The sequence below is a fragment of the Crocodylus porosus genome, unplaced genomic scaffold (genome assembly GCF_001723895.1).
Source record: "Crocodylus porosus isolate Cpor-Errol unplaced genomic scaffold, CroPor_comp1, whole genome shotgun sequence".
NCBI lineage: Eukaryota > Metazoa > Chordata > Crocodylia > Crocodylidae > Crocodylus > Crocodylus porosus.
The window spans coordinates 17,236-30,639 of record NW_017728942.1 but is presented as its reverse complement, the minus strand read 5'-3'; positions in this window follow the sequence as shown (position 1 = coordinate 30,639).

The following is a 13,404-nucleotide window of genomic DNA, read 5'->3' as shown; positions in this document are numbered from 1 at the left end:
TTTTTTTTTCATCATTCATGATCAGAGGTGGCATTAACTCTAGCTATATCCTTTCATCATAGGATGTGAGCTTCTTAAGTTTTTAAGAGGTGCCAGGGGTACATTTTTGCACTGAAATCTAGTGTTTTAAAACACACACACTTTTCAGCAAAGCAATCCTTTGTGTCATTACATTTCTTTACTTATGTGTTTGTACATTTTTGTATTTGTTAATTTATGGATGATTTTTCAGTAAAAAAATACATATTCAAGACCAAGGAGATTGCAGTGGTGTCTTTCGTTTAAGGGTACTATGTGCTCTTTGAAGGGAGTATTTTATGTACCTTTGATGCATTCAGCACAAGTGTTTTCACTTGTTAAAAGAATGGAGACCTCCAGTGTGAAGTTCAGTGTTGGCTTATACAGAAACACCTGGAGCTGCTGCACTGAAGTAAAGATCCCATTGTGCCAGTACTGTATGACCTAATTAAGATGGTCCCTATTCTGAAGAACGTAATGTCTTTTCAGTGCTACCATCTCATCTTTAATGATTAGTAGTGGTTCAGTACGCCAGCTTTTTCACCATTGCCCCAGGTATCTCGCTTTGTTTCTTAAGCTGCCATTCCTGTTTCATGAGCACATGGGCAAAGCTGAAGTGAACGTGGTGGAACCGAGGATTATCCTGATGTGCTGTTACAGGCTGATCAATCCGAAAGTATAAGAATATTAAAAAGGCAAGAGAACTCCCATTAATCCAGTTCAGTCTTGTATGTCAGGTGGAAGCTTACTAGTCTGGACAGTTTATGGCTGTAGTGTGAAGTTTGTTGATCCCATCCTTAACAGACAGACATCTGCACCATATCCCACCACCAACTGGATCTGGCATGAGCACAAGGCAACTGACTGAACTCCCTGTCTCCATTTTTTCCTATTAGCTAGGAGACTGAAGAAACTCCTGGCATTTCCTTTGACAAAGCTCTCATGAGCAGTCAGTTCATGTTAAAGGGAAGGCTCCTCAGCCATGTCTTCCTCACTTAGGAGTTGAATGCAGAATGATCTTTATCCAATGATGTAAAATGTTCAGACTACCTATCAGACAACTTTTGTGTACCCACTGCCGTGGTGGTCAGCCTCCTCGCATTGTATGTCCCTAGTCTTTGGGAAAGGGCCCACTATGTGTTAGATGTCACTGGTCTAGTGTAGCTTCCTGACAAAGGTCTTGGTAAATGCTAGTTGTCTGTCTCTCTCACCCTTCTAGGTTGCCAGGTATCTGTCTTGTGTATGAGGAAGAGGAAACTTTGAAATATCTTGGCAAAGGCTACAGAGAGAGCTGGAATCACATTTACACTTCCTAGTTTTCGGTCCTGTGCCCTAGCTGTGATTGAACGGTAGGAAGAGTATGATTTGTAATACCTAAGGAGCTTACCTAATCCAATCACCTGTGGAAATGGGCATCATTGTAAAGGGAGCCTTGTGCAGCCTGTGAACTATGTAGTTTGATCACCTGTTTCACTTCACCTTCAGTTCCACTTGGAGGGGCGTGATCCTCAAATAAGCAGAGCTCAATGCTGTTAAACTCCGGCCATGCAACAGTTCCTTAAGGCTCAAAGCCCCTTGTATTCTGGCAGAACTTGAGCCTTCACTGCTTTGGCTAGGAATAGCTATACTTGTATGGGATCCAGCTGGTGGAATAGGTACTGTCTGGGGTTGAGATTAGAATAAGTGGGTGTGGCGTTTGTGGGGGTTAAGCATACCAGGGTTTCCCCCTGCCTTAAATTGCTTTCTGCTTTTCAGAGGGACTGGAGAGGATGGGTTTCAGTCGCAAGCTTGAACAGTCAGAGTTGCCTCTTGCAGTTCAACTCCTCTTTCAAGCCTTTAACTGCCTCAGAAGAAATGCTGATGTGCTGCTTTTAACCGAGATTGTGCCTTTCCTCATCTCTCCCTTCTCCTAGGAGCTGTTTCCTCCCACTTGCTGTGTCGTTCTCATGGCTACTAGATGACTCGCTCTTTCAAGGTCACATTAATTCTTATGCTGCCACCTGAAAAGTGACTAACCATTTGTTTTCAGGTTACTGAGCTGGGTTTGAAGCATGTCTGGTCATTCACCTCCCTCATGTTGCTATGAGCCTGCTGCCTGCACACATCTCCCAGCGCTTTGTTTAGAGTTTAATTATACGATGTAAGGGGAAGTTTTGAAACCACTTTCTCTGCCCTTCACTGAGTTTGGTGATAACCCCAGGAACTGACTTGGTAACAAATATTTTCTTTCCCTGCCCTGATCTCTCAGTATGTGGAGATGGCAACCTAGTTGAAACATACTCACCCATTGTTCCTAGGCACTAATGGTTGCGGTGAGAGCTTTTTACTGACATGAGCAAAGCAAAGTTGATTAGAGGATTGCTTCTTTGGTGTCATCTTTTGCTGCTTAGACTATATTTCAAACAGGTAATAAGTGAATTGGGTGATGAGAAACCACCGCTGTCTGGCTGGATCAGATCTGACATGAGTTTGTGGGTTCTCAGTCCACTACTTGGGTATGTGTTCCTAAAAATACAACTGTGGCTCGTTAGCTGCCTGGCTGGGGATCTTGGAGAAAAGTGCAGGGAAGACAGGACTTCTGTGTAACCCCAAAAGCTGGTCTCTCCATGGCTAGATTGAAACGGAGCAGATGACGGTTGCAATTGCTGCCGGCTGCAATTGCTGTTGCCTGGGATGTACTTGTTCTGCAGTTGCAGAGACTTCAGAGCTGCCTATCCTCTACCTCACATGCACTAACAACTGTATAATGTTGAGAAAAAAGGAGGTTGGAGGAGCCATACAGAGCCCTTCCTGCTTCTGTTGACTAGCCTGTTGATTTAGTGCGCACAGCCAATCGTGTCCCATGAAATAAAACTTCTGCCTATGCAGAAACTTAGTTTTATTGTCCCTGACCATCCCCCTTCCCCCCACTCACCCCCCAAAACCCCCAACAAACAAAAAAAAAAAAACCCACCAGCATAGCTGGCCTCCAGCTGGTGAGCCTGAGGCATCTCCATTTTGGCACAGGCATAATATGAAAGGTGGTGCCATTTCCTGGTAGCCGCAAGTGGTGCACTCTCACTTACATAATTGAAACCAGGTGTGTGGCAGTATCTTAGCAAGGGCTCCTTGTTATCAGTTAGGAGGAAATCCGGGAAGGCATGGGACTTCTTGAAAGGCGAGTCAGTGCCTGCCTGCCTTAGGTGGAAAGTCTCACAGGAGGAAAGGACTTTTCTTCTGTCTATTCATATTTTTCACACGCATCACATGGGGAGTCATGAGGCTCTGCTGGCTGCTTGCACTTTTCTCTCTGGCTGTTGCAAGGTCAGGGAACCGTTCCATTTTCACGCTGGTTGCAGATCAGCCACACGGACAATAAATGCCTTTTTGTCAGATGCAGGGTTATTGCTTTGGCCTGTCTGCATGTGATTCTGCTGTTTATGTGTCTTCAAAGGGTGTTGTACTGAAGGGGGTGAAATGCACCCTTGTGCTGATGTGCCCCTCAGGGCACCCTTGTGCTGATGTGCACATCACGTGGCCTGTGAGCCAAAGCTGGTCCGGGGAGCCGTGTCATCTAGTCTTCAGGGCTTGGGTCTGGGAATTTTGGAATGGGGTAGAAGGGGTGAGGCCACGATGGGGGGGGAAGTCAGTGGTGACAGCTGCATTAACTCCCATTGGTCCTTAATGCCACTTGCTCTGACTTTGGAAGTGAGTGTGTGAGGATCCCTGTGGTCTGGACCCAGCTCAGAGCACCAAGCCAGTTTGACACCCCTGCCTTAGAGCTTTATAAAAGGATAATCTGCTCTTCTGGAGAGAGGACTCAAAGACGAGGGTTTCCATCCTTGTTCCCGTAGCACTTGGGAGTGCAGGGAGTGAAGTTTCAGAATAGCTCTGGACACCTTTCTAACTCTAAAGAAGCAATGCGGCATCACTGAAGCTAGGGCTTTCCTGGTAGTGTAAGCCATCTTTCCATTCCATGGCACCTTCCATAAGTAACGTGACCAACTTGTCAGGGACTGGAATCTGGGCTGCTGTGATCTATTAGCAGCCCCAAAACTACCAGTGGGCAGTCGGTTCTAGAGCCCGTGCAACCGCATGGCCGTGGATCATGACTTCAGGTCTTGATCAGGATGCTGCCTGGTACCGAACATTTTTAGTACTGAACCAGGACTAAGCAGGCCTACGGTCCCCATTGCAGAGGCCTTGAGAACACCAAGACCCAGCCCCAAACCTGATTCACACCAAGACCCAGAGATTTCAGACAGGAAACCACAGTGTCAAAAACATTCTGCCCTGTTGTGGTCTTTCTGAGTTCTTTGTAGCAGAAAAGTTGTTCTATGATTTTGCTCAGGCAAGGGCAAGGAGTGAAAACTAGGGGCCAGTGAGTTCAAAATTATAGATGGAAGAGGAGGAGAAAATTATAACTCACGGGATGAGTGAAAACCAGGGGTCAGCATTTTCCTAGGGCTGCCTTGAGCCTAAAAGAGTTAAGAACCACTGTTCGAAGGGATGGGTGCAAGCTAGACTGGCCCTGGCCTGGAGACTGACTGCCTCTAAGATCAGGGAACAGCCCCCTTCTCTCCAGGTCCTCCTCAGCTAGGCCTTCCAGGTCCAACAGTGACACAATGGCAATGGGGTTTAGAGCTGTGCTGTTTAAAAAGGAACAGGCGGGCTCATAAAAGCTGTACACGTCAATGTTTCCAAGCTCTCGGACAACCTTGGCAGGTACGCATGCATGCTTAATTGCTTAGGGATTAAAACAAACAAAAGAGCAGAATCACTCGCACGGTCTTGCTCTGGTGAGGTAAGTGAATGCTCCCTGGGCCCTTCTGGAGAAAAGAGCCAGTCATCTCCCTCTGCTGGCATCAGAAGTGCCTTTGCCTCAAGTCTGTATCATTAATGCACATGTTTCTTGCACCTAGAATTTAAGAAAACTGCGCTTCCTTGAAGAGTGGGTGGATTTTTGTGTAAAGATAGTTATGGCAAATGGGTATATCCAGTCTACCTTGGATTGCTGAAGGATGCATTGAAAAGTGGCTGAGAAACTCTTCAAAAGCCTTCCCAGGTTGTTTAAAATAGTGGGTACAGAGCCAACAGGGGTGAATAGTAAAAGACCAGACACAAGCTGTGGACCTGTGCAGTGAGCTGTTTCTTAATGCAGAGAACAGAAAGCTTAACTGCTCCTTGGTGTTTGGCAATGCAAATCAATGGGGTACCTGCATAGCTTTGCAAACCAGGTATACAAGTGGCTACTCAGCTGCTGTGGGAAAAAGGAGAAATTTGAGACCCTTAGAGGGTTGTGGTGATATATGTGTTGCCCCTGTAAGTTTGAGCCATAGTGCAAAGGCCAGATCCTAGCTCCCAGGGGAGTGCAAGCTGGAATACTGGCCTGAGTTACTGGTTGAGAGAGGCCTGGAACAGCCCCAAGGATGGGGAGTACGGTTAAGGCAGGACCTTGCTGCGCTCTGGCACCTCTCTGCTGATGTAACAGCCCCTTGGGACAGTTATCAGTCAGTATGAAGCAGGGTGGCTCTGAAGCCAGTTTCTATTAACACAGGGGCATAGTAGAATGAAGCCCTGGTCTGTGCATGTGTCAGCATGGCCAGGCACTGGGCGCTCAAGCTGGACACGTTAGCTGTGAATGAAATGTGCTGATTGGATAGATCCACCCCCGTTCAGTCATGGTCCCACTTCCAGCAACAGTGGTGCCCAGTAGCCAAAGGCCAGTTCAAGTGGCCAGCTTCCTCTGTACTGCATGGAAGACGGCTATTGAGTATCCTGGACTTTAGTATCCCCCTTAGTTTGATCCAGCATCTCACTCTGATTGGATTCAATAGCTAAAGTCTTTACTGGGGTGATCACGGTTGGCTCTGGATTTAGGACCCAGATGCCTAGTTCCAGGGAGGGGGCCCATCCTCAGACCAATCACAAAGTTTCCAGTTGATAATAGGCAAATATATTGCTACACAGTGATAACAGAAAAGAAGTAATCCAAGCAATCAAGCAGTTCTATATATCTCCCAAATCCTGGGGCGGTCAGAGTCAAAGAACATCTTACCAGGATGCAGGTTTCATTCTGAGGCTTTCTCTTAGGTGTTGCATCTCAGCATGGCAGCAGCCTGCAGGTGGGCTGCTGGGGCCCACACCCCACCTTCAGTGGGGTGGATGAGATGAGCTGGTGGTGTGCCTTCTGTCCATGGTGGCCTCGGGGACCCTTCCAGGGGGACATGGACCCCTGTCAGGGAGGAGGAATGGGAAGGAACCCTTTGCTGCTCCAAAGTCCTTCTTTTATATTCTCCTTCCTGCCTGATGACTCCTGATCTGTGGCTGCCGCTGGTTAGTCTCTGTGTTGTCATACATCCACATAGCTCATCACATAGTGCATAATTTGGTTTTTCCAGGCCTCCTCCTAATTTGGTCTGTTCCTCCAAAACCGGGGCTTAGGCTCCCCTGCTCTGGGGCCTTGTTGGCTGGTGCTACCCTTATCCAGTGTGGTACATGCCCCCTCTTTCCCAGGCTGTGTTTGACAGCCTGTCTGCTTCCAGGGCTGTGTGAAACTGTGTATGTGTGACCAAGGCTTTTTAGAAATCAATTAACCCTTGCTGTCCATCCTGAACCAGTCTAATACATACACGTATATACATCCTAGTGAATTGCCTGTGGGGGGAGGGGGCACGGGTGGGGACGGAGCATCACCACCCTGTGTTACCACCACTTCCCAGGAGCGGGTAGGGGGGGGAAGCTTGCACACAGCAGCCACTGCTGCCACCCACTGTCCTGCATCGCTGCCACTCCGCATCTGGCCATGTGCCCCGCCCCGTTCTTCATCTGGCCCTATGCCACTCCTCCGCTCCATGTTCAACCCTGTGCCACCCCGCGTCCACCTGGCCCACTCTGCTGGAGCTACACCTCACCCGTCATTCTCGACACACTAGCTGGCGCCAAGCCCTGCTGGGAGCCGTGCCCCCCAAGACCATTACGGACAGACAGATCTATTCTAATATCATATCACATATTTTAATATGTAAAGGGCTTTGTCTGTCTGTCTGTCCATAACACTCTTGGAGCACTCTGACTGGTTACTCAAACAACCAATCAGAGTGCTCCAAGAGCATTATGGACAGGAGGTGGTGGCATGGCGGAGCACTGCCATGATGGGTGGGGGGCCAAGGCCGGTGCCAGTGGCTTTGCCCTTCCCTCCCCGGCCCTTCTTGGAGGCAGCAGCGTGGGGTGCTGGCAGAGTGGGATGGAGGGGACAGGGGGGCAAGCCCCCCCCCCACACTCCTGGGAGGTGGGGGGTGGGTGTTAGGGCTAGCAAGCTTCCCCTCTCTCCCTCTGTCCCTGCCCACCCCCATCATTCTTGATGAGCAGTTCTCTAGTACACACACATATCCAATTATATATGTAATTGGATATATATATACACACACACACTATATATATGTATGTGTGTATATATATCCAATTCCCCCAAAACAAACCTTTAAATACCATTTCTAAGCCAACAGTCACCATGGGACCCATCCCACTGATTTGCTCATAGGTGGGCTTTGTTGTCAATAGCAGGATTTCCCCCACGCTGGGCCCTAGCTCTCTGTTACTAGCAGGCATTCCTTGCGTTCTCCTCCTCTTCCATCTGTAATTTTGAACTCGTTAGTTGATGGCAGCTTTCAAAGGTCCATGATTGAACTGTCTAAAAATGCATAACACCAAAGCAATCAAGTCAGTGCAGCGGAAGGGGGAAGAGAAGGGAGGGGGGAAGTCCAGATTCATTTGCAGAGAAATTAGCTGGAGATTGAGGGGTTTTCATTAGATTTAAGAAAAGGGTTAAGCCAGCCAGGGATTCAAGTCACTAATACCTTAAGACCTGAAAAATCAGTAACTCCCCTATCAGCTACAATCAGATTTCAGGAGCTGGTGTTTCTCCTGCTGAAATCTGGGTTTCACGTATGTAGAAACTCGGTACAAATCATCTTAGCTTTTGCAACCCACCTGCGAAAACCCTGCTTTCCTTCAGTGCCTGGGCATATAATTTGCAGTGAAGTCGATAGAAAAATCTTTCAGTAGATGTGGGATCTTGAGTCATGAAGAGATCAGGCAGTCCTGTTTACAGGAGCAGGACTAATGCACAGCATGAGAGATGGAAACACCAAAAGCAGTTCTTGCCAGGCCACTTACCACAAACATGCTGGGGAAACTCGTGGACCTCTACAGAGCCCAAAGCGCTCTGTGCAAATCAGCTGTAGCACGCTGCTCTTTTAAAGAAGCACGTCTAAGTCGGGCTAAGTGCAGGCAGGGCTGGAAAGTATGCTGGGGGACTCTGATTTAACCTGAACCAGGAAGGGGTCTGGGACTAAAGTTTCAAAAACTGGTTTGACCTAGATTAGTTAAGTCTGATGCTACATTCAACCAGGTTGATCTTAAACTAGTTTCAGCTATTTTGAAACTGGTTTATGTGCACTGAACTTCTATTCTGTTACAGGTTTAAACCAGTTTCTGCTCACTTAAACTGGTTTATGTGTAACTTCTGTCCCTAGCCCTGAAGATCTCTCAGCAATTCAGAAGGGAGGTCAGTCTATTCTTTCCATTGCACAGATGGGTAAACTGAGGCCCTGGCAAATCAGAACCCAGCTGTCTACATTCACTAGCCCATGTTCCCTGCGGTGACATTTGAAATCAAATACATTGCCCAGGGCTTCTCTTGGGCTCACCCTGGCACTCTGAATAGTGCTGCTGCTTTGAAGACAGATGCAGGAGCGGCCATTGGTGCCATCCGTTGGGGGAATCGTTGCAGAGATGCAGCTTCCCACAGCATAAACCTTCTCAGGCTGTAATGGTTTCCTTTCCTCCCTGTCACAGCCCAGCAGCTGTCTCACTCCTAGAGAGCTTCTTACTTGGCCTTTCTTGTCAGGGAGTTTTAGTTAAATAGGTTTCTGATAAAGCCAGAATGGTAACACGAACAGAGGGAAAAGCCTGTTGGGGTTTAAACAAAGCCAGTCCCCTGACCTGCTTTCTCGTTAACGTCTGCTCACCTGTCGCTGTGCTCCGCTCCTGCCCTGTGCCACAGCAATACTCTAGCCCTGTGGTTCTCAACATTTTTAGACCCAAAGCACCCTTCGTTAGCCTCCCAGCCCCCCTTGGGAAATGCCAGCTCTTAGCTTGCAATTGTTTTTTGATGACAAAAGCGTAACTAAGCACTTCTTCTCTTGCAGAGAACTCAGATGGCAGCGGGTCAGAATGGTTCTGACACTGGCTTTCTATTTGAAACCTCTGAGTTTATCTTGTGAATCATGTGTAAGTGGTTGCATACCTAATAGTGCTAATAGTGCACAGCCCCCTGTGCGAATCGCTGCTCCAGCCCCTTCACCTCTTGGTGTGCAAAGTGGAGACTATTCCTTGATTGCTGGGGCCTGTGCAAAGGCGCAGAATTCTCCAGATCACTAAAGCAGAGCCTCAGCTGCTATAAATCACTGCTGACTTCTCTGCGGTTAGGTTAGTTTGATCAGCTGAGGTCTTGGTTGTGGGGCACAGGGCCTGTGAGGAACAACTAACTGTTGTGCGTGTTTCAACATCTAAGGCCTTTGACAAATGCTTTCTAGACCTTCATCCCTCCAGACCACTTGATAGAGGAAATCCACAAGTGAAAGGCTCTGACCCTATGAAATAAGGTAAGTGAGATACCCTGGCAGGTTTTGATCCGTCTGTACTTGCTACTGTAGTTTCTCACTTACTCAGTTGTGCACCTTACTAACACCTATGTACATGCCTGTCCTGTCCAGAAACGTGCTATCCCTCTCTGGCTACAATTAGAAATGAAAGACAGAAATTGGGCTCTGAGGAGTGTTTGCTACAATCAGGATTTTCCAGGATGAGGGTTCAGCAGAGCCGTTTGCCTTCCTCCCATGAAAGATAATGGTAACCAGGAAAATTAAGGTATTAAATATACTAGTTCCATTCAGTTCAGAGGAAGTACTTGCTAGTATTTGAGCAGGAAGCTGGCAGGCGAGACCTCTGGGTGATTTTCCTGCCTCCAATGCAGACTCTATCTGACCTTGCTCTTGACACCCTTTTCCTTGCCTGCAATAGGGGTAAATAACAATTCCCTTCCTCCTTGGGACACTGGAAGGTACAATTAACTGTTTTTTGCTGGCAAAGCCTTTTAAAGCCTTTTAAATCCCCAAGCAGAAGTAGGAGAAGAGTTATTGGGCATGTTTACATGAGATGCTTTACTACACAGTAGACTAATCTACTCCGCAGTAAAGTGTCAGTTGTAGGTTCACTCCAGCTTCCACTGGCACCAATGTTTGGTGTTGGTACTGATATTAGTAGGAGCAAAAGGGGAGAGAGAGAAAGAGTGTGTGTGTGTGTGTGTGTGAGAGAGAGAGGGAGAGATGGCAAACTAGTTAGCATGTTGCTTTTGTCCAGTGAGAAGGGTAGACACGTACATAACACTTCATTCCCTTCAAAGCTACCCACTGCCAAAGTGACTCAAAAGTTGGCATGAATAGAGCTCCTATATGGGAAGACAGTAGCAGAGAATGGATGCCAGAGAGGAGAAGAAAATGGCCTGCACTGAGCTGGCAGTGAGGCTTAGAATGATCCGGCCTTGTTTGAAGTTTTAATCCAGGGGGCTTCAAGGCCCATAAGGAAGGAGTGGTCCTGATGTTTTGGGTATAAACCCCCTGAATGCTTGGAGTTGGGCCTGGAATGCACTGTCAGAAAGCAGGGGCGTGCAGCCGCATGCACCTCGTGCTCCTTCTCCTAGCTGTACCATTAATTTGCCAATGTCTGTCATTTCTAGTGGCACTATACATGCAACATGGCAGAGCCACAGGACGGTTGCATCACCTGGACTAGGAGCAATTTCCTTGGAATAATGGGATAATAAAACCAACCCATGGCCATCTGCAACACCACACCCTGCTCTTTGCAGAGACGCATGGAATTCATATCCGGGTTAATAATTATTGAGAGGAGGGAGATATGAGATATCAAAATGCTGTACATACGTGCTGTACCCTTCTGTCCACATAGACCAGCACCTTCATATTGATGGAATAACATGGTTTTCCTTAAGGGGAACAACAAGGAATGACATCCATGAACCTGCTGGGGAGAGGCAAGGTGTGCACGGGGATGTGTGTCTCCATGCTCTGCCTCTCCAAATACTAGCTGTCTCAGCAGAGCGCAAAGTCTGCAAAGGTGTGGTGCTGGGGGTGAGGACCTGCAGAGAGGCTTAGAAAGGACTGGTGCTACAGAGAAGATGGCTGGAGTCAGAAGACAACAACTGCCCAGATGGCAACCCAATGCCAAGCAGGACATGGGGCAGAGGAGATGATGTTCTTGGGTAGCAGAATGGCCCTCCTTGAACATCAGAATAAAGGTGGTTTTTGACCTGGATCCCTAAGTGAATGAGGAGGGAGAGGACCTCTTTGTTGCTGAGGAAGCTGGGCCCACATTCTGGAGTCCAGGTGACATTTGTCTAACCCAGCTCTTCATCCAGTCAGGAGAGTGAAGGCAGAGACCACCCTTTCACTACGGGACAGGAGCAGTAATTGTCCCTCGAGTGCATAGAGGTCAGGTTCTCCATGCTGCTTTAGCTCTGCCAGTGCAGGAGTGGGTGAGGTGGAGAAGGAAGGTGCCTTGGTCATTTCTGATCCTCTTCATCTCTATGTTGTTGGGGGGTTATTTGCCAGCTGCTTTGGTCTGGCAAGTGCATCTGAGTTGCTCTTGGTTTTGACACCTTTTTAGGAGAATTCCTGTTGGCCAAGGCTAGCTGGAGGGCAGCATGGCTTGTGGGTGCTCGGGATACCTGAGCAATGGGGGTAGGGATGGAGCCATTCTCAGAGCTCTGCCTTTCCTGGGAAACCCTCCTGCAGCAGGAGGTGTCTGCAGAGGTCTGCCAGGGAGTGGAGAAACTGGCCTGGAGGCCTCTGCTCCTCATGTAGAGGCCTGAGGAGGTGCAAATGACACCTGACAGTATGAGCGCAATCTTTTGCCCCACTCTGCACCACAGAGAAATGGAAACAACCAGCAAAGAGCTCGGCACGGTGAAGGAAAGAGCTGTAAGTTTTCTGCAATAATGTGACTTGAACAGATGCTTAAAAATAGTCGAGCTGACTGACTCACTTCAGTCCATGATGAGGAAGCAGATACTTTTCTTGCAGTTTCCTAGGAATTACATGGGTAAGCAAAAAACAGCAGGGCCCAATCTGTGAATTCCTATTGGCTTCTCGGCTGACGCAGAGGCTTCAGCAGGGTTATGCCACTGGTGGTGTTATAATATCCTGATGAGGCTGTTAACCTTGGGAAGATGGAGGTTCTTCTCCCTAGCAGTTCTCTTTCAGCACATATATTATAACTGAACACCAGCATCGCCCCACGTCTCCCTGGGTTTGAGTCCAGGGAGTTGGAAGCTCTGCACACTTCTCCTGCTTCTGTGAAACAACAGGCAATGATGGGTTGTCAGAGGATGGATAAGGCAGAATTGGCAGACAACAAGGAGCAGTAAATGTCTTCTCAAGCATCTTGCATAACTGGAAGTAGTCAGAACACACCTGTGATGGTTAAAGTTAAATGAACATCCTAAAGCGAGAGTGCCCAATTCCTCTTTCTTATGTGGGGAATGGTCTCCAGGAGACGGATAAAGCATGCAGGGAAATGTATCCTGGAAGTTGTGGTCTGAACCTAGCTGGGCAAGAACTGGAATTTCCACTGGATGTGCCTGCCTGGAGCACCCACCCATACAAGCAAACCGGAGCAAATGCTCCCTGTAGCAGGAGAAGCCCGTCACAAAGGCAGCACTTCCTTAGGTTTAGCTGAACAGCTGCGTGGACCCGAACTGTGTTGGTAGTGAAGTGAACAGAAGTTCACAGATCTAAGGAGTAACAGCTGTGAACAGGGACAATAAGGTTCTCAAAGCCGGAATCCGGTTCTCCGCCGTGCAGAACAGACTTCATAAAAACAGTCCAAAGTTGCCACCTGCTGGCAAAGCTGAGCTAGGAAGGCCTAATGCAAACTGTTGGGGAGAAGGAACAAAGTTACGCCTTGTACGAAGTGCAGAGGCACAGGTCTTTGGCCTGTGCTCTGACAAGTGGTGAGTGGTGGTCTGGAGACTCCCCCAGCTCGTGGAAGTCCCTGGGGAGTGCAGAACCAGCAGGCATCCAGTCTTACTGGCTTCCTGTGTGCGGGATGTTGCTAGGGCGCTCTACCCCCCGTTCCTCCATGCAGTCACCTTCTGGCCGCTCTTGGCTGTTTTCCAGGCCACTGTAAAATCAGTGAGCTGCCCCTTACTTTCCTGTGGCCCCTCTGCTCTGCCCGGTGTATGCTGAGTGCAGCTGAGAGACTCTGGGAAAAGAACTTGTCTATTTGACCAAAGGCACAACCTTTATTGCCAGCATTAATGAT